Source organism: Clarias gariepinus, chromosome 12 (genome assembly GCF_024256425.1).
Source record: "Clarias gariepinus isolate MV-2021 ecotype Netherlands chromosome 12, CGAR_prim_01v2, whole genome shotgun sequence".
NCBI lineage: Eukaryota > Metazoa > Chordata > Actinopteri > Siluriformes > Clariidae > Clarias > Clarias gariepinus.
Window position 1 is genome coordinate 33622421 of NC_071111.1, and position 22677 is coordinate 33645097.

Genomic DNA, 22677 nt, shown 5'->3' on the forward strand with positions numbered 1-22677 from the left:
GTAAGTAAGTAAAAGTAAAGTAAAGTAAAGTAAAGTAAAGTTGGCATTTCCTGTTTGAAAACATCCATAATTCGTGTAATTCACAACAAGTCTCCAAATTTACATCAATCTATGGTCAACACATGTAAATTTTGACAAATTAAGGTGAGAGTCCCAAATACATAAAACTTGGAAACCTTTCAATTACTGTGCATACACATTTCTTTCTTTGACATTTTGTATGAGTGCACCATTCCTGGAAGTACTGCAATACCAGGTTGATGCGTGGAGCGGATGGAGCAAGCCCCTGTTCCTGCTCCCTAATCTAAAAATCCATTTAATATAAGGTCCTCGTATGGAGGACGTATCAGATATTAAACTGATAAGAACAGATACTACACTTGATCTTAGCCAAAAGGCCGAGAAGCGATAACCCGTAAACTTCCCAAGACAAGGGTTCACACCTGGACTTCAGGATGACTTCAGGAGGGTAGGTGGTAACATTGGTTGGAAGCTCAGGCCCAGAGACCAGGAAATTTCCTTTCGTTTCTCACTTTAAACACAATCAAAAATCAGCTTTGCAAGAGCAAAGCCCACAAAAATAAGGTAAACTCATCAACGTTCCTCTCCACGGAAATCTTTAGTAAAAGGCGAAAGATTTATGCGTGATTGAAGAGAAACCTGAGATACTTTGGAGGTGGGACCAGGCCCCTGGTCCAGTGTTGCACAGGTAGAGAGCTACCTTAGGGTGAGGGGGCCTGTGAAAGAAGGTTATTGTAAATAGGCGGAGCAGCACAAGGTCAGTAATCGGCAGTAAGAAATGAGGGCTATTCAAATTTTGCCAACAAGGACCAGGTGAGACTTGTGTGCTGTGTCCCTAGAAACGGAAGGCAGTAAAAAAAGAGTGTGGGAGGGAAAGGGGTAAATGGGCAGGGCTGAGATGCAGGCGGAGTGGTGGGCAGTGTGTGTGTGTGTAAAAGTAAGTAAGTAAGTAAGGTAAAGTAAAGTAAAGTAAAGTAAAGTAAAGTTGGCATTTCCTGTTTGAAAACATCCATAATTCGTGTAATTCACAACAAGTCTCCAAATTTACATCAATCTATGGTCAACACATGTAAATTTTGACAAATTAAGGTGAGAGTCCCAAATACATAAAACTTGGAAACCTTTCAATTACTGTGCATACACATTTCTTTCTTTGACATTTTGTATGAGTGCACCATTCCTGGAAGTACTGCAATACCAGGTTGATGCGTGGAGCGGATCGAGCAAGCCCCTGTTCCTGCTCCCTAATCTAAAAATCCATTTAATATAAGGTCCTCGTATGGAGGACGTATCAGATATTAAACTGATAAGAACAGATACTACACTTGATCTTAGCCAAAAGGCCGAGAAGCGATAACCCATAAACTTCCCAAGACAAGGGTTCACACCTGGACTTCGGGATGACTTCAGGAGGGTAGGTGGTAACATCGGTTGGAAGCTCAGGCCCAGAGACCAGGAAATTTCCTTTCGTTTCTCACTTTAAACACAATCAAAAATCAGCTTTGCAAGAGCAAAGCCCACAAAAATAAGGTAAACTCATCAACGTTCCTCTCCACGGAAATCTTTAGTAAAAGGCGAAAGATTTATGCGTGATTGAAGAGAAACCTGAGATACTTTGGAGGTGGGACCAGGCCCCTGGTCCAGTGTTGCACAGGTAGAGAGCTACCTTAGGGTGAGGGGGCCTGTGAAAGAAGGTTATTGTAAATAGGCGGAGCAGCACAAGGTCAGTAATCGGCAGTAAGAAATGAGGGCTATTCAAATTTTGCCAACAAGGACCAGGTGAGACTTGTGTGCTGTGTCCCTAGAAACGGAAGGCAGTAAAAAAAGAGTGTGGGAGGGAAAGGGGTAAATGGGCAGGGCTGAGATGCAGGCGGAGTGGTGGGCAGTGTGTGTGTGTGTAAAAGTAAGTAAGTAAGTAAGTAAGTAAGTAAGGTAAAGTAAAGTAAAGTAAAGTAAAGTAAAGTAAAGTAAAGTTGGCATTTCCTGTTTGAAAACATCCATAATTCGTGTAATTCACAACAAGTCTCCAAATTTACATCAATCTATGGTCAACACATGTAAATTTTGACAAATTAAGGTGAGAGTCCCAAATACATAAAACTTGGAAACCTTTCAATTACTGTGCATACACATTTCTTTCTTTGACATTTTGTATGAGTGCACCATTCCTGGAAGTACTGCAATACCAGGTTGATGCGTGGAGCGGATGGAGCAAGCCCCTGTTCCTGCTCCCTAATCTAAAAATCCATTTAATATAAGGTCCTCGTATGGAGGACGTATCAGATATTAAACTGATAAGAACAGATACTACACTTGATCTTAGCCAAAAGGCCGAGAAGCGATAACCCGTAAACTTCCCAAGACAAGGGTTCACACCTGGACTTCGGGATGACTTCAGGAGGGTAGGTGGTAACATCGGTTGGAAGCTCAGGCCCAGAGACCAGGAAATTTCCTTTCATTTCTCACTTTAAACACAATCAAAAATCAGCTTTGCAAGAGCAAAGCCCACAAAAATAAGGTAAACTCATCAACGTTCCTCTCCACGGAAATCTTTAGTAAAAGGCGAAAGATTTATGCGTGATTGAAGAGAAACCTGAGATACTTTGGAGGTGGGACCAGGCCCCTGGTCCAGTGTTGCACAGGTAGAGAGCTACCTTAGGGTGAGGGGGCCTGTGAAAGAAGGTTATTGTAAATAGGCGGAGCAGCACAAGGTCAGTAATCGGCAGTAAGAAATGAGGGCTATTCAAATTTTGCCAACAAGGACCAGGTGAGACTTGTGTGCTGTGTCCCTAGAAACGGAAGGCAGTAAAAAAAGAGTGTGGGAGGGAAAGGGGTAAATGGGCAGGGCTGAGATGCAGGCGGAGTGGTGGGCAGTGTGTGTGTGTGTAAAAGTAAGTAAGTAAGTAAGTAAGTAAGTAAGGTAAAGTAAAGTAAAGTAAAGTAAAGTAAAGTAAATAAAGTTGGCATTTCCTGTTTGAAAACATCCATAATTCGTGTAATTCACAACAAGTCTCCAAATTTACATCAATCTATGGTCAACACATGTAAATTTTGACAAATTAAGGTGAGAGTCCCAAATACATAAAACTTGGAAACCTTTCAATTACTGTGCATACACATTTCTTTCTTTGACATTTTGTATGAGTGCACCATTCCTGGAAGTACTGCAATACCAGGTTGATGCGTGGAGCGGATGGAGCAAGCCCCTGTTCCTGCTCCCTAATCTAAAAATCCATTTAATATAAGGTCCTCGTATGGAGGACGTATCAGATATTAAACTGATAAGAACAGATACTACACTTGATCTTAGCCAAAAGGCCGAGAAGCGATAACCCGTAAACTTCCCAAGACAAGGGTTCACACCTGGACTTCGGGATGACTTCAGGAGGGTAGGTGGTAACATCGGTTGGAAGCTCAGGCCCAGAGACCAGGAAATTTCCTTTCATTTCTCACTTTAAACACAATCAAAAATCAGCTTTGCAAGAGCAAAGCCCACAAAAATAAGGTAAACTCATCAACGTTCCTCTCCACGGAAATCTTTAGTAAAAGGCGAAAGATTTATGCGTGATTGAAGAGAAACCTGAGATACTTTGGAGGTGGGACCAGGCCCCTGGTCCAGTGTTGCACAGGTAGAGAGCTACCTTAGGGTGAGGGGGCCTGTGAAAGAAGGTTATTGTAAATAGGCGGAGCAGCACAAGGTCAGTAATCGGCAGTAAGAAATGAGGGCTATTCAAATTTTGCCAACAAGGACCAGGTGAGACTTGTGTGCTGTGTCCCTAGAAACGGAAGGCAGTAAAAAAAGAGTATGGGAGGGAAAGGGGTAAATGGGCAGGGCTGAGATGCAGGCGGAGTGGTGGGCAGTGTGTGTGTGTGTAAAAGTAAGTAAGTAAGTAAGTAAGTAAGTAAAGTAAAGTAAAGTAAAGTAAAGTAAAGTAAAGTAAAGTAAAGTTGGCATTTCCTGTTTGAAAACATCCATAATTCGTGTAATTCACAACAAGTCTCCAAATTTACATCAATCTATGGTCAACACATGTAAATTTTGACAAATTAAGGTGAGAGTCCCAAATACATAAAACTTGGAAACCTTTCAATTACTGTGCATACACATTTCTTTCTTTGACATTTTGTATGAGTGCACCATTCCTGGAAGTACTGCAATACCAGGTTGATGCGTGGAGCGGATGGAGCAAGCCCCTGTTCCTGCTCCCTAATCTAAAAATCCATTTAATATAAGGTCCTCGTATGGAGGACGTATCAGATATTAAACTGATAAGAACAGATACTACACTTGATCTTAGCCAAAAGGCCGAGAAGCGATAACCCGTAAACTTCCCAAGACAAGGGTTCACACCTGGACTTCGGGATGACTTCAGGAGGGTAGGTGGTAACATCGGTTGGAAGCTCAGGCCCAGAGACCAGGAAATTTCCTTTCATTTCTCACTTTAAACACAATCAAAAATCAGCTTTGCAAGAGCAAAGCCCACAAAAATAAGGTAAACTCATCAACGTTCCTCTCCACGGAAATCTTTAGTAAAAGGCGAAAGATTTATGCGTGATTGAAGAGAAACCTGAGATACTTTGGAGGTGGGACCAGGCCCCTGGTCCAGTGTTGCACAGGTAGAGAGCTACCTTAGGGTGAGGGGGCCTGTGAAAGAAGGTTATTGTAAATAGGCGGAGCAGCACAAGGTCAGTAATCGGCAGTAAGAAATGAGGGCTATTCAAATTTTGCCAACAAGGACCAGGTGAGACTTGTGTGCTGTGTCCCTAGAAACGGAAGGCAGTAAAAAAAGAGTGTGGGAGGGAAAGGGGTAAATGGGCAGGGCTGAGATGCAGGCGGAGTGGTGGGCAGTGTGTGTGTGTGTAAAAGTAAGTAAGTAAGTAAGTAAGTAAGTAAGGTAAAGTAAAGTAAAGTAAAGTAAAGTAAAGTAAATAAAGTTGGCATTTCCTGTTTGAAAACATCCATAATTCGTGTAATTCACAACAAGTCTCCAAATTTACATCAATCTATGGTCAACACATGTAAATTTTGACAAATTAAGGTGAGAGTCCCAAATACATAAAACTTGGAAACCTTTCAATTACTGTGCATACACATTTCTTTCTTTGACATTTTGTATGAGTGCACCATTCCTGGAAGTACTGCAATACCAGGTTGATGCGTGGAGCGGATGGAGCAAGCCCCTGTTCCTGCTCCCTAATCTAAAAATCCATTTAATATAAGGTCCTCGTATGGAGGACGTATCAGATATTAAACTGATAAGAACAGATACTACACTTGATCTTAGCCAAAAGGCCGAGAAGCGATAACCCGTAAACTTCCCAAGACAAGGGTTCACACCTGGACTTCGGGATGACTTCAGGAGGGTAGGTGGTAACATCGGTTGGAAGCTCAGGCCCAGAGACCAGGAAATTTCCTTTCATTTCTCACTTTAAACACAATCAAAAATCAGCTTTGCAAGAGCAAAGCCCACAAAAATAAGGTAAACTCATCAACGTTCCTCTCCACGGAAATCTTTAGTAAAAGGCGAAAGATTTATGCGTGATTGAAGAGAAACCTGAGATACTTTGGAGGTGGGACCAGGCCCCTGGTCCAGTGTTGCACAGGTAGAGAGCTACCTTAGGGTGAGGGGGCCTGTGAAAGAAGGTTATTGTAAATAGGCGGAGCAGCACAAGGTCAGTAATCGGCAGTAAGAAATGAGGGCTATTCAAATTTTGCCAACAAGGACCAGGTGAGACTTGTGTGCTGTGTCCCTAGAAACGGAAGGCAGTAAAAAAAGAGTGTGGGAGGGAAAGGGGTAAATGGGCAGGGCTGAGATGCAGGCGGAGTGGTGGGCAGTGTGTGTGTGTGTAAAAGTAAGTAAGTAAGTAAGTAAGTAAGTAAGGTAAAGTAAAGTAAAGTAAAGTAAAGTAAAGTAAAGTTGGCATTTCCTGTTTGAAAACATCCATAATTCGTGTAATTCACAACAAGTCTCCAAATTTACATCAATCTATGGTCAACACATGTAAATTTTGACAAATTAAGGTGAGAGTCCCAAATACATAAAACTTGGAAACCTTTCAATTACTGTGCATACACATTTCTTTCTTTGACATTTTGTATGAGTGCACCATTCCTGGAAGTACTGCAATACCAGGTTGATGCGTGGAGCGGATGGAGCAAGCCCCTGTTCCTGCTCCCTAATCTAAAAATCCATTTAATATAAGGTCCTCGTATGGAGGACGTATCAGATATTAAACTGATAAGAACAGATACTACACTTGATCTTAGCCAAAAGGCCGAGAAGCGATAACCCGTAAACTTCCCAAGACAAGGGTTCACACCTGGACTTCGGGATGACTTCAGGAGGGTAGGTGGTAACATCGGTTGGAAGCTCAGGCCCAGAGACCAGGAAATTTCCTTTCATTTCTCACTTTAAACACAATCAAAAATCAGCTTTGCAAGAGCAAAGCCCACAAAAATAAGGTAAACTCATCAACGTTCCTCTCCACGGAAATCTTTAGTAAAAGGCGAAAGATTTATGCGTGATTGAAGAGAAACCTGAGATACTTTGGAGGTGGGACCAGGCCCCTGGTCCAGTGTTGCACAGGTAGAGAGCTACCTTAGGGTGAGGGGGCCTGTGAAAGAAGGTTATTGTAAATAGGCGGAGCAGCACAAGGTCAGTAATCGGCAGTAAGAAATGAGGGCTATTCAAATTTTGCCAACAAGGACCAGGTGAGACTTGTGTGCTGTGTCCCTAGAAACGGAAGGCAGTAAAAAAAGAGTGTGGGAGGGAAAGGGGTAAATGGGCAGGGCTGAGATGCAGGCGGAGTGGTGGGCAGTGTGTGTGTGTGTAAAAGTAAGTAAGTAAGTAAGTAAGTAAGTAAGGTAAAGTAAAGTAAAGTAAAGTAAAGTAAAGTAAAGTAAAGTAAAGTAAATAAAGTTGGCATTTCCTGTTTGAAAACATCCATAATTCGTGTAATTCACAACAAGTCTCCAAATTTACATCAATCTATGGTCAACACATGTAAATTTTGACAAATTAAGGTGAGAGTCCCAAATACATAAAACTTGGAAACCTTTCAATTACTGTGCATACACATTTCTTTCTTTGACATTTTGTATGAGTGCACCATTCCTGGAAGTACTGCAATACCAGGTTGATGCGTGGAGCGGATGGAGCAAGCCCCTGTTCCTGCTCCCTAATCTAAAAATCCATTTAATATAAGGTCCTCGTATGGAGGACGTATCAGATATTAAACTGATAAGAACAGATACTACACTTGATCTTAGCCAAAAGGCCGAGAAGCGATAACCCGTAAACTTCCCAAGACAAGGGTTCACACCTGGACTTCGGGATGACTTCAGGAGGGTAGGTGGTAACATCGGTTGGAAGCTCAGGCCCAGAGACCAGGAAATTTCCTTTCATTTCTCACTTTAAACACAATCAAAAATCAGCTTTGCAAGAGCAAAGCCCACAAAAATAAGGTAAACTCATCAACGTTCCTCTCCACGGAAATCTTTAGTAAAAGGCGAAAGATTTATGCGTGATTGAAGAGAAACCTGAGATACTTTGGAGGTGGGACCAGGCCCCTGGTCCAGTGTTGCACAGGTAGAGAGCTACCTTAGGGTGAGGGGGCCTGTGAAAGAAGGTTATTGTAAATAGGCGGAGCAGCACAAGGTCAGTAATCGGCAGTAAGAAATGAGGGCTATTCAAATTTTGCCAACAAGGACCAGGTGAGACTTGTGTGCTGTGTCCCTAGAAACGGAAGGCAGTAAAAAAAGAGTGTGGGAGGGAAAGGGGTAAATGGGCAGGGCTGAGATGCAGGCGGAGTGGTGGGCAGTGTGTGTGTGTGTAAAAGTAAGTAAGTAAGTAAGTAAGTAAGGTAAAGTAAAGTAAAGTAAAGTAAAGTAAAGTAAAGTAAAGTAAAGTTGGCATTTCCTGTTTGAAAACATCCATAATTCGTGTAATTCACAACAAGTCTCCAAATTTACATCAATCTATGGTCAACACATGTAAATTTTGACAAATTAAGGTGAGAGTCCCAAATACATAAAACTTGGAAACCTTTCAATTACTGTGCATACACATTTCTTTCTTTGACATTTTGTATGAGTGCACCATTCCTGGAAGTACTGCAATACCAGGTTGATGCGTGGAGCGGATGGAGCAAGCCCCTGTTCCTGCTCCCTAATCTAAAAATCCATTTAATATAAGGTCCTCGTATGGAGGACGTATCAGATATTAAACTGATAAGAACAGATACTACACTTGATCTTAGCCAAAAGGCCGAGAAGCGATAACCCGTAAACTTCCCAAGACAAGGGTTCACACCTGGACTTCGGGATGACTTCAGGAGGGTAGGTGGTAACATCGGTTGGAAGCTCAGGCCCAGAGACCAGGAAATTTCCTTTCATTTCTCACTTTAAACACAATCAAAAATCAGCTTTGCAAGAGCAAAGCCCACAAAAATAAGGTAAACTCATCAACGTTCCTCTCCACGGAAATCTTTAGTAAAAGGCGAAAGATTTATGCGTGATTGAAGAGAAACCTGAGATACTTTGGAGGTGGGACCAGGCCCCTGGTCCAGTGTTGCACAGGTAGAGAGCTACCTTAGGGTGAGGGGGCCTGTGAAAGAAGGTTATTGTAAATAGGCGGAGCAGCACAAGGTCAGTAATCGGCAGTAAGAAATGAGGGCTATTCAAATTTTGCCAACAAGGACCAGGTGAGACTTGTGTGCTGTGTCCCTAGAAACGGAAGGCAGTAAAAAAAGAGTGTGGGAGGGAAAGGGGTAAATGGGCAGGGCTGAGATGCAGGCGGAGTGGTGGGCAGTGTGTGTGTGTGTAAAAGTAAGTAAGTAAGTAAGTAAGTAAGTAAGGTAAAGTAAAGTAAAGTAAAGTAAAGTAAAGTAAATAAAGTTGGCATTTCCTGTTTGAAAACATCCATAATTCGTGTAATTCACAACAAGTCTCCAAATTTACATCAATCTATGGTCAACACATGTAAATTTTGACAAATTAAGGTGAGAGTCCCAAATACATAAAACTTGGAAACCTTTCAATTACTGTGCATACACATTTCTTTCTTTGACATTTTGTATGAGTGCACCATTCCTGGAAGTACTGCAATACCAGGTTGATGCGTGGAGCGGATGGAGCAAGCCCCTGTTCCTGCTCCCTAATCTAAAAATCCATTTAATATAAGGTCCTCGTATGGAGGACGTATCAGATATTAAACTGATAAGAACAGATACTACACTTGATCTTAGCCAAAAGGCCGAGAAGCGATAACCCGTAAACTTCCCAAGACAAGGGTTCACACCTGGACTTCGGGATGACTTCAGGAGGGTAGGTGGTAACATCGGTTGGAAGCTCAGGCCCAGAGACCAGGAAATTTCCTTTCATTTCTCACTTTAAACACAATCAAAAATCAGCTTTGCAAGAGCAAAGCCCACAAAAATAAGGTAAACTCATCAACGTTCCTCTCCACGGAAATCTTTAGTAAAAGGCGAAAGATTTATGCGTGATTGAAGAGAAACCTGAGATACTTTGGAGGTGGGACCAGGCCCCTGGTCCAGTGTTGCACAGGTAGAGAGCTACCTTAGGGTGAGGGGGCCTGTGAAAGAAGGTTATTGTAAATAGGCGGAGCAGCACAAGGTCAGTAATCGGCAGTAAGAAATGAGGGCTATTCAAATTTTGCCAACAAGGACCAGGTGAGACTTGTGTGCTGTGTCCCTAGAAACGGAAGGCAGTAAAAAAAGAGTGTGGGAGGGAAAGGGGTAAATGGGCAGGGCTGAGATGCAGGCGGAGTGGTGGGCAGTGTGTGTGTGTGTAAAAGTAAGTAAGTAAGTAAGTAAGTAAGTAAGGTAAAGTAAAGTAAAGTAAAGTAAAGTAAAGTAAATAAAGTTGGCATTTCCTGTTTGAAAACATCCATAATTCGTGTAATTCACAACAAGTCTCCAAATTTACATCAATCTATGGTCAACACATGTAAATTTTGACAAATTAAGGTGAGAGTCCCAAATACATAAAACTTGGAAACCTTTCAATTACTGTGCATACACATTTCTTTCTTTGACATTTTGTATGAGTGCACCATTCCTGGAAGTACTGCAATACCAGGTTGATGCGTGGAGCGGATGGAGCAAGCCCCTGTTCCTGCTCCCTAATCTAAAAATCCATTTAATATAAGGTCCTCGTATGGAGGACGTATCAGATATTAAACTGATAAGAACAGATACTACACTTGATCTTAGCCAAAAGGCCGAGAAGCGATAACCCGTAAACTTCCCAAGACAAGGGTTCACACCTGGACTTCGGGATGACTTCAGGAGGGTAGGTGGTAACATCGGTTGGAAGCTCAGGCCCAGAGACCAGGAAATTTCCTTTCATTTCTCACTTTAAACACAATCAAAAATCAGCTTTGCAAGAGCAAAGCCCACAAAAATAAGGTAAACTCATCAACGTTCCTCTCCACGGAAATCTTTAGTAAAAGGCGAAAGATTTATGCGTGATTGAAGAGAAACCTGAGATACTTTGGAGGTGGGACCAGGGCCCTGGTCCAGTGTTGCACAGGTAGAGAGCTACCTTAGGGTGAGGGGGCCTGTGAAAGAAGGTTATTGTAAATAGGCGGAGCAGCACAAGGTCAGTAATCGGCAGTAAGAAATGAGGGCTATTCAAATTTTGCCAACAAGGACCAGGTGAGACTTGTGTGCTGTGTCCCTAGAAACGGAAGGCAGTAAAAAAAGAGTGTGGGAGGGAAAGGGGTAAATGGGCAGGGCTGAGATGCAGGCGGAGTGGTGGGCAGTGTGTGTGTGTGTAAAAGTAAGTAAGTAAGTAAGTAAGTAAGTAAGGTAAAGTAAAGTAAAGTAAAGTAAAGTAAAGTAAAGTAAAGTAAAGTAAAGTTGGCATTTCCTGTTTGAAAACATCCATAATTCGTGTAATTCACAACAAGTCTCCAAATTTACATCAATCTATGGTCAACACATGTAAATTTTGACAAATTAAGGTGAGAGTCCCAAATACATAAAACTTGGAAACCTTTCAATTACTGTGCATACACATTTCTTTCTTTGACATTTTGTATGAGTGCACCATTCCTGGAAGTACTGCAATACCAGGTTGATGCGTGGAGCGGATGGAGCAAGCCCCTGTTCCTGCTCCCTAATCTAAAAATCCATTTAATATAAGGTCCTCGTATGGAGGACGTATCAGATATTAAACTGATAAGAACAGATACTACACTTGATCTTAGCCAAAAGGCCGAGAAGCGATAACCCGTAAACTTCCCAAGACAAGGGTTCACACCTGGACTTCGGGATGACTTCAGGAGGGTAGGTGGTAACATCGGTTGGAAGCTCAGGCCCAGAGACCAGGAAATTTCCTTTCATTTCTCACTTTAAACACAATCAAAAATCAGCTTTGCAAGAGCAAAGCCCACAAAAATAAGGTAAACTCATCAACGTTCCTCTCCACGGAAATCTTTAGTAAAAGGCGAAAGATTTATGCGTGATTGAAGAGAAACCTGAGATACTTTGGAGGTGGGACCAGGCCCCTGGTCCAGTGTTGCACAGGTAGAGAGCTACCTTAGGGTGAGGGGGCCTGTGAAAGAAGGTTATTGTAAATAGGCGGAGCAGCACAAGGTCAGTAATCGGCAGTAAGAAATGAGGGCTATTCAAATTTTGCCAACAAGGACCAGGTGAGACTTGTGTGCTGTGTCCCTAGAAACGGAAGGCAGTAAAAAAAGAGTGTGGGAGGGAAAGGGGTAAATGGGCAGGGCTGAGATGCAGGCGGAGTGGTGGGCAGTGTGTGTGTGTGTAAAAGTAAGTAAGTAAGTAAGTAAGTAAGTAAGGTAAAGTAAAGTAAAGTAAAGTAAAGTAAAGTAAAGTAAAGTAAAGTTGGCATTTCCTGTTTGAAAACATCCATAATTCGTGTAATTCACAACAAGTCTCCAAATTTACATCAATCTATGGTCAACACATGTAAATTTTGACAAATTAAGGTGAGAGTCCCAAATACATAAAACTTGGAAACCTTTCAATTACTGTGCATACACATTTCTTTCTTTGACATTTTGTATGAGTGCACCATTCCTGGAAGTACTGCAATACCAGGTTGATGCGTGGAGCGGATGGAGCAAGCCCCTGTGCCTGCTCCCTAATCTAAAAATCCATTTAATATAAGGTCCTCGTATGGAGGACGTATCAGATATTAAACTGATAAGAACAGATACTACACTTGATCTTAGCCAAAAGGCCGAGAAGCGATAACCCGTAAACTTCCCAAGACAAGGGTTCACACCTGGACTTCGGGATGACTTCAGGAGGGTAGGTGGTAACATCGGTTGGAAGCTCAGGCCCAGAGACCAGGAAATTTCCTTTCATTTCTCACTTTAAACACAATCAAAAATCAGCTTTGCAAGAGCAAAGCCCACAAAAATAAGGTAAACTCATCAACGTTCCTCTCCACGGAAATCTTTAGTAAAAGGCGAAAGATTTATGCGTGATTGAAGAGAAACCTGAGATACTTTGGAGGTGGGACCAGGCCCCTGGTCCAGTGTTGCACAGGTAGAGAGCTACCTTAGGGTGAGGGGGCCTGTGAAAGAAGGTTATTGTAAATAGGCGGAGCAGCACAAGGTCAGTAATCGGCAGTAAGAAATGAGGGCTATTCAAATTTTGCCAACAAGGACCAGGTGAGACTTGTGTGCTGTGTCCCTAGAAACGGAAGGCAGTAAAAAAAGAGTGTGGGAGGGAAAGGGGTAAATGGGCAGGGCTGAGATGCAGGCGGAGTGGTGGGCAGTGTGTGTGTGTGTAAAAGTAAGTAAGTAAGTAAGTAAGTAAGTAAGTAAGGTAAAGTAAAGTAAAGTAAAGTAAAGTAAAGTAAAGTAAAGTAAAGTTGGCATTTCCTGTTTGAAAACATCCATAATTCGTGTAATTCACAACAAGTCTCCAAATTTACATCAATCTATGGTCAACACATGTAAATTTTGACAAATTAAGGTGAGAGTCCCAAATACATAAAACTTGGAAACCTTTCAATTACTGTGCATACACATTTCTTTCTTTGACATTTTGTATGAGTGCACCATTCCTGGAAGTACTGCAATACCAGGTTGATGCGTGGAGCGGATGGAGCAAGCCCCTGTTCCTGCTCCCTAATCTAAAAATCCATTTAATATAAGGTCCTCGTATGGAGGACGTATCAGATATTAAACTGATAAGAACAGATACTACACTTGATCTTAGCCAAAAGGCCGAGAAGCGATAACCCGTAAACTTCCCAAGACAAGGGTTCACACCTGGACTTCGGGATGACTTCAGGAGGGTAGGTGGTAACATCGGTTGGAAGCTCAGGCCCAGAGACCAGGAAATTTCCTTTCATTTCTCACTTTAAACACAATCAAAAATCAGCTTTGCAAGAGCAAAGCCCACAAAAATAAGGTAAACTCATCAACGTTCCTCTCCACGGAAATCTTTAGTAAAAGGCGAAAGATTTATGCGTGATTGAAGAGAAACCTGAGATACTTTGGAGGTGGGACCAGGCCCCTGGTCCAGTGTTGCACAGGTAGAGAGCTACCTTAGGGTGAGGGGGCCTGTGAAAGAAGGTTATTGTAAATAGGCGGAGCAGCACAAGGTCAGTAATCGGCAGTAAGAAATGAGGGCTATTCAAATTTTGCCAACAAGGACCAGGTGAGACTTGTGTGCTGTGTCCCTAGAAACGGAAGGCAGTAAAAAAAGAGTGTGGGAGGGAAAGGGGTAAATGGGCAGGGCTGAGATGCAGGCGGAGTGGTGGGCAGTGTGTGTGTGTGTAAAAGTAAGTAAGTAAGTAAGTAAGTAAGTAAGGTAAAGTAAAGTAAATAAAGTTGGCATTTCCTGTTTGAAAACATCCATAATTCGTGTAATTCACAACAAGTCTCCAAATTTACATCAATCTATGGTCAACACATGTAAGTTTTGACAAATTAAGGTGAGAGTCCCAAATACATAAAACTTGGAAACCTTTCAATTACTGTGCATACACATTTCTTTCTTTGACATTTTGTATGAGTGCACCATTCCTGGAAGTACTGCAATACCAGGTTGATGCGTGGAGCGGATGGAGCAAGCCCCTGTTCCTGCTCCCTAATCTAAAAATCCATTTAATATAAGGTCCTCGTATGGAGGACGTATCAGATATTAAACTGATAAGAACAGATACTACACTTGATCTTAGCCAAAAGGCCGAGAAGCGATAACCCGTAAACTTCCCAAGACAAGGGTTCACACCTGGACTTCGGGATGACTTCAGGAGGGTAGGTGGTAACATCGGTTGGAAGCTCAGGCCCAGAGACCAGGAAATTTCCTTTCATTTCTCACTTTAAACACAATCAAAAATCAGCTTTGCAAGAGCAAAGCCCACAAAAATAAGGTAAACTCATCAACGTTCCTCTCCACGGAAATCTTTAGTAAAAGGCGAAAGATTTATGCGTGATTGAAGAGAAACCTGAGATACTTTGGAGGTGGGACCAGGCCCCTGGTCCAGTGTTGCACAGGTAGAGAGCTACCTTAGGGTGAGGGGGCCTGTGAAAGAAGGTTATTGTAAATAGGCGGAGCAGCACAAGGTCAGTAATCGGCAGTAAGAAATGAGGGCTATTCAAATTTTGCCAACAAGGACCAGGTGAGACTTGTGTGCTGTGTCCCTAGAAACGGAAGGCAGTAAAAAAAGAGTGTGGGAGGGAAAGGGGTAAATGGGCAGGGCTGAGATGCAGGCGGAGTGGTGGGCAGTGTGTGTGTGTGTAAAAGTAAGTAAGTAAGTAAGTAAGTAAGGTAAAGTAAAGTAAAGTAAAGTAAAGTAAAGTAAAGTAAAGTTGGCATTTCCTGTTTGAAAACATCCATAATTCGTGTAATTCACAACAAGTCTCCAAATTTACATCAATCTATGGTCAACACATGTAAATTTTGACAAATTAAGGTGAGAGTCCCAAATACATAAAACTTGGAAACCTTTCAATTACTGTGCATACACATTTCTTTCTTTGACATTTTGTATGAGTGCACCATTCCTGGAAGTACTGCAATACCAGGTTGATGCGTGGAGCGGATGGAGCAAGCCCCTGTTCCTGCTCCCTAATCTAAAAATCCATTTAATATAAGGTCCTCGTATGGAGGACGTATCAGATATTAAACTGATAAGAACAGATACTACACTTGATCTTAGCCAAAAGGCCGAGAAGCGATAACCCGTAAACTTCCCAAGACAAGGGTTCACACCTGGACTTCGGGATGACTTCAGGAGGGTAGGTGGTAACATCGGTTGGAAGCTCAGGCCCAGAGACCAGGAAATTTCCTTTCATTTCTCACTTTAAACACAATCAAAAATCAGCTTTGCAAGAGCAAAGCCCACAAAAATAAGGTAAACTCATCAACGTTCCTCTCCACGGAAATCTTTAGTAAAAGGCGAAAGATTTATGCGTGATTGAAGAGAAACCTGAGATACTTTGGAGGTGGGACCAGGCCCCTGGTCCAGTGTTGCACAGGTAGAGAGCTACCTTAGGGTGAGGGGGCCTGTGAAAGAAGGTTATTGTAAATAGGCGGAGCAGCACAAGGTCAGTAATCGGCAGTAAGAAATGAGGGCTATTCAAATTTTGCCAACAAGGACCAGGTGAGACTTGTGTGCTGTGTCCCTAGAAACGGAAGGCAGTAAAAAAAGAGTGTGGGAGGGAAAGGGGTAAATGGGCAGGGCTGAGATGCAGGCGGAGTGGTGGGCAGTGTGTGTGTGTGTAAAAGTAAGTAAGTAAGTAAGTAAGTAAGTAAGGTAAAGTAAAGTAAAGTAAAGTAAAGTAAAGTAAATAAAGTTGGCATTTCCTGTTTGAAAACATCCATAATTCGTGTAATTCACAACAAGTCTCCAAATTTACATCAATCTATGGTCAACACATGTAAATTTTGACAAATTAAGGTGAGAGTCCCAAATACATAAAACTTGGAAACCTTTCAATTACTGTGCATACACATTTCTTTCTTTGACATTTTGTATGAGTGCACCATTCCTGGAAGTACTGCAATACCAGGTTGATGCGTGGAGCGGATGGAGCAAGCCCCTGTTCCTGCTCCCTAATCTAAAAATCCATTTAATATAAGGTCCTCGTATGGAGGACGTATCAGATATTAAACTGATAAGAACAGATACTACACTTGATCTTAGCCAAAAGGCCGAGAAGCGATAACCCGTAAACTTCCCAAGACAAGGGTTCACACCTGGACTTCGGGATGACTTCAGGAGGGTAGGTGGTAACATCGGTTGGAAGCTCAGGCCCAGAGACCAGGAAATTTCCTTTCATTTCTCACTTTAAACACAATCAAAAATCAGCTTTGCAAGAGCAAAGCCCACAAAAATAAGGTAAACTCATCAACGTTCCTCTCCACGGAAATCTTTAGTAAAAGGCGAAAGATTTATGCGTGATTGAAGAGAAACCTGAGATACTTTGGAGGTGGGACCAGGCCCCTGGTCCAGTGTTGCACAGGTAGAGAGCTACCTTAGGGTGAGGGGGCCTGTGAAAGAAGGTTATTGTAAATAGGCGGAGCAGCACAAGGTCAGTAATCGGCAGTAAGAAATGAGGGCTATTCAAATTTTGCCAACAAGGACCAGGTGAGACTTGTGTGCTGTGTCCCTAGAAACGGAAGGCAGTAAAAAAAGAGTGTGGGAGGGAAAGGGGTAAATGGGCAGGGCTGAGATGCAGGCGGAGTGGTGGGCAGTGTGTGTGTGTGTAAAAGTAAGTAAGTAAGTAAGTAAGTAAGTAAGGTAAAGTAAAGTAAAGTAAAGTAAAGTAAAGTAAAGTAAATAAAGTTGGCATTTCCTGTTTGAAAACATCCATAATTCGTGTAATTCACAACAAGTCTCCAAATTTACATCAATCTATGGTCAACACATGTAAATTTTGACAAATTAAGGTGAGAGTCCCAAATACATAAAACTTGGAAACCTTTCAATTACTGTGCATACACATTTCTTTCTTTGACATTTTGTATGAGTGCACCATTCCTGGAAGTACTGCAATACCAGGTTGATGCGTGGAGCGGATGGAGCAAGCCCCTGTTCCTGCTCCCTAATCTAAAAATCCATTTAATATAAGGTCCTCGTATGGAGGACGTATCAGATATTAAACTGATAAGAACAGATACTACACTTGATCTTAGCCAAAAGGCCGAGAAGCGATAACCCGTAAACTTCCCAAGACAAGGGTTCACACCTGGACTTCGGGATGACTTCAGGAGGGTAGGTGGTAACATCGGTTGGAAGCTCAGGCCCAGAGACCAGGAAATTTCCTTTCATTTCTCACTTTAAACACAATCAAAAATCAGCTTTGCAAGAGCAAAGCCCACAAAAATAAGGTAAACTCATCAACGTTCCTCTCCACGGAAATCTTTAGTAAAAGGCGAAAGATTTATGCGTGATTGAAGAGAAACCTGAGATACTTTGGAGGTGGGACCAGGGCCCTGGTCCAGTGTTGCACAGGTAGAGAGCTACCTTAGGGTGAGGGGGCCTGTGAAAGAAGGTTATTGTAAATAGGCGGAGCAGCACAAGGTCAGTAATCGGCAGTAAGAAATGAGGGCTATTCAAATTTTGCCAACAAGGACCAGGTGAGACTTGTGTGCTGTGTCCCTAGAAACGGAAGGCAGTAAAAAAAGAGTGTGGGAGGGAAAGGGGTAAATGGGCAGGGCTGAGATGCAGGCGGAGTGGTGGGCAGTGTGTGTGTGTGTAAAAGTAAGTAAGTAAGTAAGTAAGTAAGTAAGGTAAAGTAAAGTAAAGTAAAGTAAAGTAAAGTAAAGTAAAGTAAAGTAAAGTTGGCATTTCCTGTTTGAAAACATCCATAATTCGTGTAATTCACAACAAGTCTCCAAATTTACATCAATCTATGGTCAACACATGTAAATTTTGACAAATTAAGGTGAGAGTCCCAAATACATAAAACTTGGAAACCTTTCAATTACTGTGCATACACATTTCTTTCTTTGACATTTTGTATGAGTGCACCATTCCTGGAAGTACTGCAATACCAGGTTGATGCGTGGAGCGGATGGAGCAAGCCCCTGTTCCTGCTCCCTAATCTAAAAATCCATTTAATATAAGGTCCTCGTATGGAGGACGTATCAGATATTAAACTGATAAGAACAGATACTACACTTGATCTTAGCCAAAAGGCCGAGAAGCGATAACCCGTAAACTTCCCAAGACAAGGGTTCACACCTGGACTTCGGGATGACTTCAGGAGGGTAGGTGGTAACATCGGTTGGAAGCTCAGGCCCAGAGACCAGGAAATTTCCTTTCATTTCTCACTTTAAACACAATCAAAAATCAGCTTTGCAAGAGCAAAGCCCACAAAAATAAGGTAAACTCATCAACGTTCCTCTCCACGGAAATCTTTAGTAAAAGGCGAAAGATTTATGCGTGATTGAAGAGAAACCTGAGATACTTTGGAGGTGGGACCAGGCCCCTGGTCCAGTGTTGCACAGGTAGAGAGCTACCTTAGGGTGAGGGGGCCTGTGAAAGAAGGTTATTGTAAATAGGCGGAGCAGCACAAGGTCAGTAATCGGCAGTAAGAAATGAGGGCTATTCAAATTTTGCCAACAAGGACCAGGTGAGACTTGTGTGCTGTGTCCCTAGAAACGGAAGGCAGTAAAAAAAGAGTGTGGGAGGGAAAGGGGTAAATGGGCAGGGCTGAGATGCAGGCGGAGTGGTGGGCAGTGTGTGTGTGTGTAAAAGTAAGTAAGTAAGTAAGTAAGTAAGTAAGGTAAAGTAAAGTAAAGTAAAGTAAAGTAAAGTAAAGTAAAGTAAAGTTGGCATTTCCTGTTTGAAAACATCCATAATTCGTGTAATTCACAACAAGTCTCCAAATTTACATCAATCTATGGTCAACACATGTAAATTTTGACAAATTAAGGTGAGAGTCCCAAATACATAAAACTTGGAAACCTTTCAATTACTGTGCATACACATTTCTTTCTTTGACATTTTGTATGAGTGCACCATTCCTGGAAGTACTGCAATACCAGGTTGATGCGTGGAGCGGATGGAGCAAGCCCCTGTTCCTGCTCCCTAATCTAAAAATCCATTTAATATAAGGTCCTCGTATGGAGGACGTATCAGATATTAAACTGATAAGAACAGATACTACACTTGATCTTAGCCAAAAGGCCGAGAAGCGATAACCCGTAAACTTCCCAAGACAAGGGTTCACACCTGGACTTCGGGATGACTTCAGGAGGGTAGGTGGTAACATCGGTTGGAAGCTCAGGCCCAGAGACCAGGAAATTTCCTTTCATTTCTCACTTTAAACACAATCAAAAATCAGCTTTGCAAGAGCAAAGCCCACAAAAATAAGGTAAACTCATCAACGTTCCTCTCCACGGAAATCTTTAGTAAAAGGCGAAAGATTTATGCGTGATTGAAGAGAAACCTGAGATACTTTGGAGGTGGGACCAGGCCCCTGGTCCAGTGTTGCACAGGTAGAGAGCTACCTTAGGGTGAGGGGGCCTGTGAAAGAAGGTTATTGTAAATAGGCGGAGCAGCACAAGGTCAGTAATCGGCAGTAAGAAATGAGGGCTATTCAAATTTTGCCAACAAGGACCAGGTGAGACTTGTGTGCTGTGTCCCTAGAAACGGAAGGCAGTAAAAAAAGAGTGTGGGAGGGAAAGGGGTAAATGGGCAGGGCTGAGATGCAGGCGGAGTGGTGGGCAGTGTGTGTGTGTGTAAAAGTAAGTAAGTAAGTAAGTAAGTAAGTAAGGTAAAGTAAAGTAAAGTAAAGTAAAGTAAAGTAAAGTAAAGTTGGCATTTCCTGTTTGAAAACATCCATAATTCGTGTAATTCACAACAAGTCTCCAAATTTACATCAATCTATGGTCAACACATGTAAATTTTGACAAATTAAGGTGAGAGTCCCAAATACATAAAACTTGGAAACCTTTCAATTACTGTGCATACACATTTCTTTCTTTGACATTTTGTATGAGTGCACCATTCCTGGAAGTACTGCAATACCAGGTTGATGCGTGGAGCGGATGGAGCAAGCCCCTGTTCCTGCTCCCTAATCTAAAAATCCATTTAATATAAGGTCCTCGTATGGAGGACGTATCAGATATTAAACTGATAAGAACAGATACTACACTTGATCTTAGCCAAAAGGCCGAGAAGCGATAACCCGTAAACTTCCCAAGACAAGGGTTCACACCTGGACTTCGGGATGACTTCAGGAGGGTAGGTGGTAACATCGGTTGGAAGCTCAGGCCCAGAGACCAGGAAATTTCCTTTCATTTCTCACTTTAAACACAATCAAAAATCAGCTTTGCAAGAGCAAAGCCCACAAAAATAAGGTAAACTCATCAACGTTCCTCTCCACGGAAATCTTTAGTAAAAGGCGAAAGATTTATGCGTGATTGAAGAGAAACCTGAGATACTTTGGAGGTGGGACCAGGCCCCTGGTCCAGTGTTGCACAGGTAGAGAGCTACCTTAGGGTGAGGGGGCCTGTGAAAGAAGGTTATTGTAAATAGGCGGAGCAGCACAAGGTCAGTAATCGGCAGTAAGAAATGAGGGCTATTCAAATTTTGCCAACAAGGACCAGGTGAGACTTGTGTGCTGTGTCCCTAGAAACGGAAGGCAGTAAAAAAAGAGTGTGGGAGGGAAAGGGGTAAATGGGCAGGGCTGAGATGCAGGCGGAGTGGTGGGCAGTGTGTGTGTGTGTAAAAGTAAGTAAGTAAGTAAGTAAGTAAGTAAGGTAAAGTAAAGTAAATAAAGTTGGCATTTCCTGTTTGAAAACATCCATAATTCGTGTAATTCACAACAAGTCTCCAAATTTACATCAATCTATGGTCAACACATGTAAATTTTGACAAATTAAGGTGAGAGTCCCAAATACATAAAACTTGGAAACCTTTCAATTACTGTGCATACACATTTCTTTCTTTGACATTTTGTATGAGTGCACCATTCCTGGAAGTACTGCAATACCAGGTTGATGCGTGGAGCGGATGGAGCAAGCCCCTGTTCCTGCTCCCTAATCTAAAAATCCATTTAATATAAGGTCCTCGTATGGAGGACGTATCAGATATTAAACTGATAAGAACAGATACTACACTTGATCTTAGCCAAAAGGCCGAGAAGCGATAACCCGTAAACTTCCCAAGACAAGGGTTCACACCTGGACTTCGGGATGACTTCAGGAGGGTAGGTGGTAACATCGGTTGGAAGCTCAGGCCCAGAGACCAGGAAATTTCCTTTCATTTCTCACTTTAAACACAATCAAAAATCAGCTTTGCAAGAGCAAAGCCCACAAAAATAAGGTAAACTCATCAACGTTCCTCTCCACGGAAATCTTTAGTAAAAGGCGAAAGATTTATGCGTGATTGAAGAGAAACCTGAGATACTTTGGAGGTGGGACCAGGCCCCTGGTCCAGTGTTGCACAGGTAGAGAGCTACCTTAGGGTGAGGGGGCCTGTGAAAGAAGGTTATTGTAAATAGGCGGAGCAGCACAAGGTCAGTAATCGGCAGTAAGAAATGAGGGCTATTCAAATTTTGCCAACAAGGACCAGGTGAGACTTGTGTGCTGTGTCCCTAGAAACGGAAGGCAGTAAAAAAAGAGTGTGGGAGGGAAAGGGGTAAATGGGCAGGGCTGAGATGCAGGCGGAGTGGTGGGCAGTGTGTGTGTGTGTAAAAGTAAGTAAGTAAGTAAGTAAGTAAGGTAAAGTAAAGTAAAGTAAAGTAAAGTAAAGTAAAGTAAAGTAAAGTAAAGTTGGCATTTCCTGTTTGAAAACATCCATAATTCGTGTAATTCACAACAAGTCTCCAAATTTACATCAATCTATGGTCAACACATGTAAATTTTGACAAATTAAGGTGAGAGTCCCAAATACATAAAACTTGGAAACCTTTCAATTACTGTGCATACACATTTCTTTCTTTGACATTTTGTATGAGTGCACCATTCCTGGAAGTACTGCAATACCAGGTTGATGCGTGGAGCGGATGGAGCAAGCCCCTGTTCCTGCTCCCTAATCTAAAAATCCATTTAATATAAGGTCCTCGTATGGAGGACGTATCAGATATTAAACTGATAAGAACAGATACTACACTTGATCTTAGCCAAAAGGCCGAGAAGCGATAACCCGTAAACTTCCCAAGACAAGGGTTCACACCTGGACTTCGGGATGACTTCAGGAGGGTAGGTGGTAACATCGGTTGGAAGCTCAGGCCCAGAGACCAGGAAATTTCCTTTCATTTCTCACTTTAAACACAATCAAAAATCAGCTTTGCAAGAGCAAAGCCCACAAAAATAAGGTAAACTCATCAACGTTCCTCTCCACGGAAATCTTTAGTAAAAGGCGAAAGATTTATGCGTGATTGAAGAGAAACCTGAGATACTTTGGAGGTGGGACCAGGCCCCTGGTCCAGTGTTGCACAGGTAGAGAGCTACCTTAGGGTGAGGGGGCCTGTGAAAGAAGGTTATTGTAAATAGGCGGAGCAGCACAAGGTCAGTAATCGGCAGTAAGAAATGAGGGCTATTCAAATTTTGCCAACAAGGACCAGGTGAGACTTGTGTGCTGTGTCCCTAGAAACGGAAGGCAGTAAAAAAAGAGTGTGGGAGGGAAAGGGGTAAATGGGCAGGGCTGAGATGCAGGCGGAGTGGTGGGCAGTGTGTGTGTGTGTA

General features: G+C 42.4%; 46 non-coding genes across 46 annotated transcripts; all 46 read right to left on the minus strand.

Annotated features, from left to right (window-relative positions):
• Positions 1 to 219: 219 nt before the first annotated feature.
• Positions 220 to 410, minus strand: LOC128534742 (U2 spliceosomal RNA). The gene has a single exon (XR_008361512.1). It is a non-coding gene; the product is annotated as a U2 spliceosomal RNA (small nuclear RNA).
• A 143-nt stretch (positions 411 to 553) lies between these two features.
• LOC128534967 (U5 spliceosomal RNA) lies at positions 554 to 667 on the minus strand. The gene has a single exon (XR_008361710.1). It is a non-coding gene; the product is annotated as a U5 spliceosomal RNA (small nuclear RNA).
• A 518-nt stretch (positions 668 to 1185) lies between these two features.
• On the minus strand, positions 1186 to 1376 carry LOC128534850 (U2 spliceosomal RNA). Its single transcript, XR_008361609.1, has one exon. It is a non-coding gene; the product is annotated as a U2 spliceosomal RNA (small nuclear RNA).
• Positions 1377 to 1519: 143 nt separating this feature from the next.
• On the minus strand, positions 1520 to 1633 carry LOC128534968 (U5 spliceosomal RNA). The gene has a single exon (XR_008361711.1). It is a non-coding gene; the product is annotated as a U5 spliceosomal RNA (small nuclear RNA).
• A 540-nt stretch (positions 1634 to 2173) lies between these two features.
• On the minus strand, positions 2174 to 2364 carry LOC128534743 (U2 spliceosomal RNA). Its single transcript, XR_008361513.1, has one exon. It is a non-coding gene; the product is annotated as a U2 spliceosomal RNA (small nuclear RNA).
• Positions 2365 to 2507: 143 nt separating this feature from the next.
• Positions 2508 to 2621, minus strand: LOC128534969 (U5 spliceosomal RNA). Its single transcript, XR_008361712.1, has one exon. It is a non-coding gene; the product is annotated as a U5 spliceosomal RNA (small nuclear RNA).
• A 539-nt stretch (positions 2622 to 3160) lies between these two features.
• Positions 3161 to 3351, minus strand: LOC128534745 (U2 spliceosomal RNA). Its single transcript, XR_008361514.1, has one exon. It is a non-coding gene; the product is annotated as a U2 spliceosomal RNA (small nuclear RNA).
• Positions 3352 to 3494: 143 nt separating this feature from the next.
• Positions 3495 to 3608, minus strand: LOC128534970 (U5 spliceosomal RNA). Its single transcript, XR_008361713.1, has one exon. It is a non-coding gene; the product is annotated as a U5 spliceosomal RNA (small nuclear RNA).
• Positions 3609 to 4148: 540 nt separating this feature from the next.
• On the minus strand, positions 4149 to 4339 carry LOC128534746 (U2 spliceosomal RNA). Its single transcript, XR_008361515.1, has one exon. It is a non-coding gene; the product is annotated as a U2 spliceosomal RNA (small nuclear RNA).
• A 143-nt stretch (positions 4340 to 4482) lies between these two features.
• On the minus strand, positions 4483 to 4596 carry LOC128534971 (U5 spliceosomal RNA). The gene has a single exon (XR_008361714.1). It is a non-coding gene; the product is annotated as a U5 spliceosomal RNA (small nuclear RNA).
• A 539-nt stretch (positions 4597 to 5135) lies between these two features.
• On the minus strand, positions 5136 to 5326 carry LOC128534748 (U2 spliceosomal RNA). Its single transcript, XR_008361517.1, has one exon. It is a non-coding gene; the product is annotated as a U2 spliceosomal RNA (small nuclear RNA).
• A 143-nt stretch (positions 5327 to 5469) lies between these two features.
• On the minus strand, positions 5470 to 5583 carry LOC128534972 (U5 spliceosomal RNA). Its single transcript, XR_008361715.1, has one exon. It is a non-coding gene; the product is annotated as a U5 spliceosomal RNA (small nuclear RNA).
• A 535-nt stretch (positions 5584 to 6118) lies between these two features.
• Positions 6119 to 6309, minus strand: LOC128534749 (U2 spliceosomal RNA). Its single transcript, XR_008361518.1, has one exon. It is a non-coding gene; the product is annotated as a U2 spliceosomal RNA (small nuclear RNA).
• A 143-nt stretch (positions 6310 to 6452) lies between these two features.
• Positions 6453 to 6566, minus strand: LOC128534973 (U5 spliceosomal RNA). The gene has a single exon (XR_008361716.1). It is a non-coding gene; the product is annotated as a U5 spliceosomal RNA (small nuclear RNA).
• A 554-nt stretch (positions 6567 to 7120) lies between these two features.
• On the minus strand, positions 7121 to 7311 carry LOC128534750 (U2 spliceosomal RNA). Its single transcript, XR_008361519.1, has one exon. It is a non-coding gene; the product is annotated as a U2 spliceosomal RNA (small nuclear RNA).
• A 143-nt stretch (positions 7312 to 7454) lies between these two features.
• On the minus strand, positions 7455 to 7568 carry LOC128534974 (U5 spliceosomal RNA). Its single transcript, XR_008361717.1, has one exon. It is a non-coding gene; the product is annotated as a U5 spliceosomal RNA (small nuclear RNA).
• Positions 7569 to 8109: 541 nt separating this feature from the next.
• On the minus strand, positions 8110 to 8300 carry LOC128534751 (U2 spliceosomal RNA). The gene has a single exon (XR_008361520.1). It is a non-coding gene; the product is annotated as a U2 spliceosomal RNA (small nuclear RNA).
• A 143-nt stretch (positions 8301 to 8443) lies between these two features.
• On the minus strand, positions 8444 to 8557 carry LOC128534975 (U5 spliceosomal RNA). Its single transcript, XR_008361718.1, has one exon. It is a non-coding gene; the product is annotated as a U5 spliceosomal RNA (small nuclear RNA).
• A 539-nt stretch (positions 8558 to 9096) lies between these two features.
• Positions 9097 to 9287, minus strand: LOC128534752 (U2 spliceosomal RNA). The gene has a single exon (XR_008361521.1). It is a non-coding gene; the product is annotated as a U2 spliceosomal RNA (small nuclear RNA).
• Positions 9288 to 9430: 143 nt separating this feature from the next.
• LOC128534977 (U5 spliceosomal RNA) lies at positions 9431 to 9544 on the minus strand. The gene has a single exon (XR_008361719.1). It is a non-coding gene; the product is annotated as a U5 spliceosomal RNA (small nuclear RNA).
• Positions 9545 to 10083: 539 nt separating this feature from the next.
• Positions 10084 to 10274, minus strand: LOC128534753 (U2 spliceosomal RNA). The gene has a single exon (XR_008361522.1). It is a non-coding gene; the product is annotated as a U2 spliceosomal RNA (small nuclear RNA).
• Positions 10275 to 10417: 143 nt separating this feature from the next.
• LOC128534979 (U5 spliceosomal RNA) lies at positions 10418 to 10531 on the minus strand. Its single transcript, XR_008361721.1, has one exon. It is a non-coding gene; the product is annotated as a U5 spliceosomal RNA (small nuclear RNA).
• Positions 10532 to 11081: 550 nt separating this feature from the next.
• On the minus strand, positions 11082 to 11272 carry LOC128534754 (U2 spliceosomal RNA). Its single transcript, XR_008361523.1, has one exon. It is a non-coding gene; the product is annotated as a U2 spliceosomal RNA (small nuclear RNA).
• A 143-nt stretch (positions 11273 to 11415) lies between these two features.
• On the minus strand, positions 11416 to 11529 carry LOC128534980 (U5 spliceosomal RNA). The gene has a single exon (XR_008361722.1). It is a non-coding gene; the product is annotated as a U5 spliceosomal RNA (small nuclear RNA).
• A 545-nt stretch (positions 11530 to 12074) lies between these two features.
• Positions 12075 to 12265, minus strand: LOC128534834 (U2 spliceosomal RNA). Its single transcript, XR_008361594.1, has one exon. It is a non-coding gene; the product is annotated as a U2 spliceosomal RNA (small nuclear RNA).
• A 143-nt stretch (positions 12266 to 12408) lies between these two features.
• On the minus strand, positions 12409 to 12522 carry LOC128534981 (U5 spliceosomal RNA). Its single transcript, XR_008361723.1, has one exon. It is a non-coding gene; the product is annotated as a U5 spliceosomal RNA (small nuclear RNA).
• Positions 12523 to 13071: 549 nt separating this feature from the next.
• On the minus strand, positions 13072 to 13262 carry LOC128534756 (U2 spliceosomal RNA). Its single transcript, XR_008361524.1, has one exon. It is a non-coding gene; the product is annotated as a U2 spliceosomal RNA (small nuclear RNA).
• Positions 13263 to 13405: 143 nt separating this feature from the next.
• Positions 13406 to 13519, minus strand: LOC128534982 (U5 spliceosomal RNA). Its single transcript, XR_008361724.1, has one exon. It is a non-coding gene; the product is annotated as a U5 spliceosomal RNA (small nuclear RNA).
• A 519-nt stretch (positions 13520 to 14038) lies between these two features.
• LOC128534757 (U2 spliceosomal RNA) lies at positions 14039 to 14229 on the minus strand. The gene has a single exon (XR_008361525.1). It is a non-coding gene; the product is annotated as a U2 spliceosomal RNA (small nuclear RNA).
• Positions 14230 to 14372: 143 nt separating this feature from the next.
• On the minus strand, positions 14373 to 14486 carry LOC128534983 (U5 spliceosomal RNA). The gene has a single exon (XR_008361725.1). It is a non-coding gene; the product is annotated as a U5 spliceosomal RNA (small nuclear RNA).
• A 536-nt stretch (positions 14487 to 15022) lies between these two features.
• On the minus strand, positions 15023 to 15213 carry LOC128534758 (U2 spliceosomal RNA). The gene has a single exon (XR_008361526.1). It is a non-coding gene; the product is annotated as a U2 spliceosomal RNA (small nuclear RNA).
• Positions 15214 to 15356: 143 nt separating this feature from the next.
• LOC128534984 (U5 spliceosomal RNA) lies at positions 15357 to 15470 on the minus strand. Its single transcript, XR_008361726.1, has one exon. It is a non-coding gene; the product is annotated as a U5 spliceosomal RNA (small nuclear RNA).
• A 539-nt stretch (positions 15471 to 16009) lies between these two features.
• On the minus strand, positions 16010 to 16200 carry LOC128534760 (U2 spliceosomal RNA). Its single transcript, XR_008361528.1, has one exon. It is a non-coding gene; the product is annotated as a U2 spliceosomal RNA (small nuclear RNA).
• A 143-nt stretch (positions 16201 to 16343) lies between these two features.
• On the minus strand, positions 16344 to 16457 carry LOC128534985 (U5 spliceosomal RNA). Its single transcript, XR_008361727.1, has one exon. It is a non-coding gene; the product is annotated as a U5 spliceosomal RNA (small nuclear RNA).
• Positions 16458 to 17001: 544 nt separating this feature from the next.
• LOC128534761 (U2 spliceosomal RNA) lies at positions 17002 to 17192 on the minus strand. Its single transcript, XR_008361529.1, has one exon. It is a non-coding gene; the product is annotated as a U2 spliceosomal RNA (small nuclear RNA).
• A 143-nt stretch (positions 17193 to 17335) lies between these two features.
• Positions 17336 to 17449, minus strand: LOC128534986 (U5 spliceosomal RNA). The gene has a single exon (XR_008361728.1). It is a non-coding gene; the product is annotated as a U5 spliceosomal RNA (small nuclear RNA).
• Positions 17450 to 17999: 550 nt separating this feature from the next.
• LOC128534762 (U2 spliceosomal RNA) lies at positions 18000 to 18190 on the minus strand. The gene has a single exon (XR_008361530.1). It is a non-coding gene; the product is annotated as a U2 spliceosomal RNA (small nuclear RNA).
• A 143-nt stretch (positions 18191 to 18333) lies between these two features.
• LOC128534988 (U5 spliceosomal RNA) lies at positions 18334 to 18447 on the minus strand. Its single transcript, XR_008361729.1, has one exon. It is a non-coding gene; the product is annotated as a U5 spliceosomal RNA (small nuclear RNA).
• Positions 18448 to 18992: 545 nt separating this feature from the next.
• Positions 18993 to 19183, minus strand: LOC128534763 (U2 spliceosomal RNA). The gene has a single exon (XR_008361531.1). It is a non-coding gene; the product is annotated as a U2 spliceosomal RNA (small nuclear RNA).
• Positions 19184 to 19326: 143 nt separating this feature from the next.
• Positions 19327 to 19440, minus strand: LOC128534989 (U5 spliceosomal RNA). Its single transcript, XR_008361730.1, has one exon. It is a non-coding gene; the product is annotated as a U5 spliceosomal RNA (small nuclear RNA).
• Positions 19441 to 19980: 540 nt separating this feature from the next.
• LOC128534764 (U2 spliceosomal RNA) lies at positions 19981 to 20171 on the minus strand. The gene has a single exon (XR_008361532.1). It is a non-coding gene; the product is annotated as a U2 spliceosomal RNA (small nuclear RNA).
• A 143-nt stretch (positions 20172 to 20314) lies between these two features.
• Positions 20315 to 20428, minus strand: LOC128534991 (U5 spliceosomal RNA). Its single transcript, XR_008361732.1, has one exon. It is a non-coding gene; the product is annotated as a U5 spliceosomal RNA (small nuclear RNA).
• A 519-nt stretch (positions 20429 to 20947) lies between these two features.
• LOC128534765 (U2 spliceosomal RNA) lies at positions 20948 to 21138 on the minus strand. The gene has a single exon (XR_008361533.1). It is a non-coding gene; the product is annotated as a U2 spliceosomal RNA (small nuclear RNA).
• Positions 21139 to 21281: 143 nt separating this feature from the next.
• Positions 21282 to 21395, minus strand: LOC128534992 (U5 spliceosomal RNA). Its single transcript, XR_008361733.1, has one exon. It is a non-coding gene; the product is annotated as a U5 spliceosomal RNA (small nuclear RNA).
• A 546-nt stretch (positions 21396 to 21941) lies between these two features.
• Positions 21942 to 22132, minus strand: LOC128534767 (U2 spliceosomal RNA). Its single transcript, XR_008361534.1, has one exon. It is a non-coding gene; the product is annotated as a U2 spliceosomal RNA (small nuclear RNA).
• A 143-nt stretch (positions 22133 to 22275) lies between these two features.
• Positions 22276 to 22389, minus strand: LOC128534993 (U5 spliceosomal RNA). The gene has a single exon (XR_008361734.1). It is a non-coding gene; the product is annotated as a U5 spliceosomal RNA (small nuclear RNA).
• Positions 22390 to 22677: the final 288 nt, after the last annotated feature.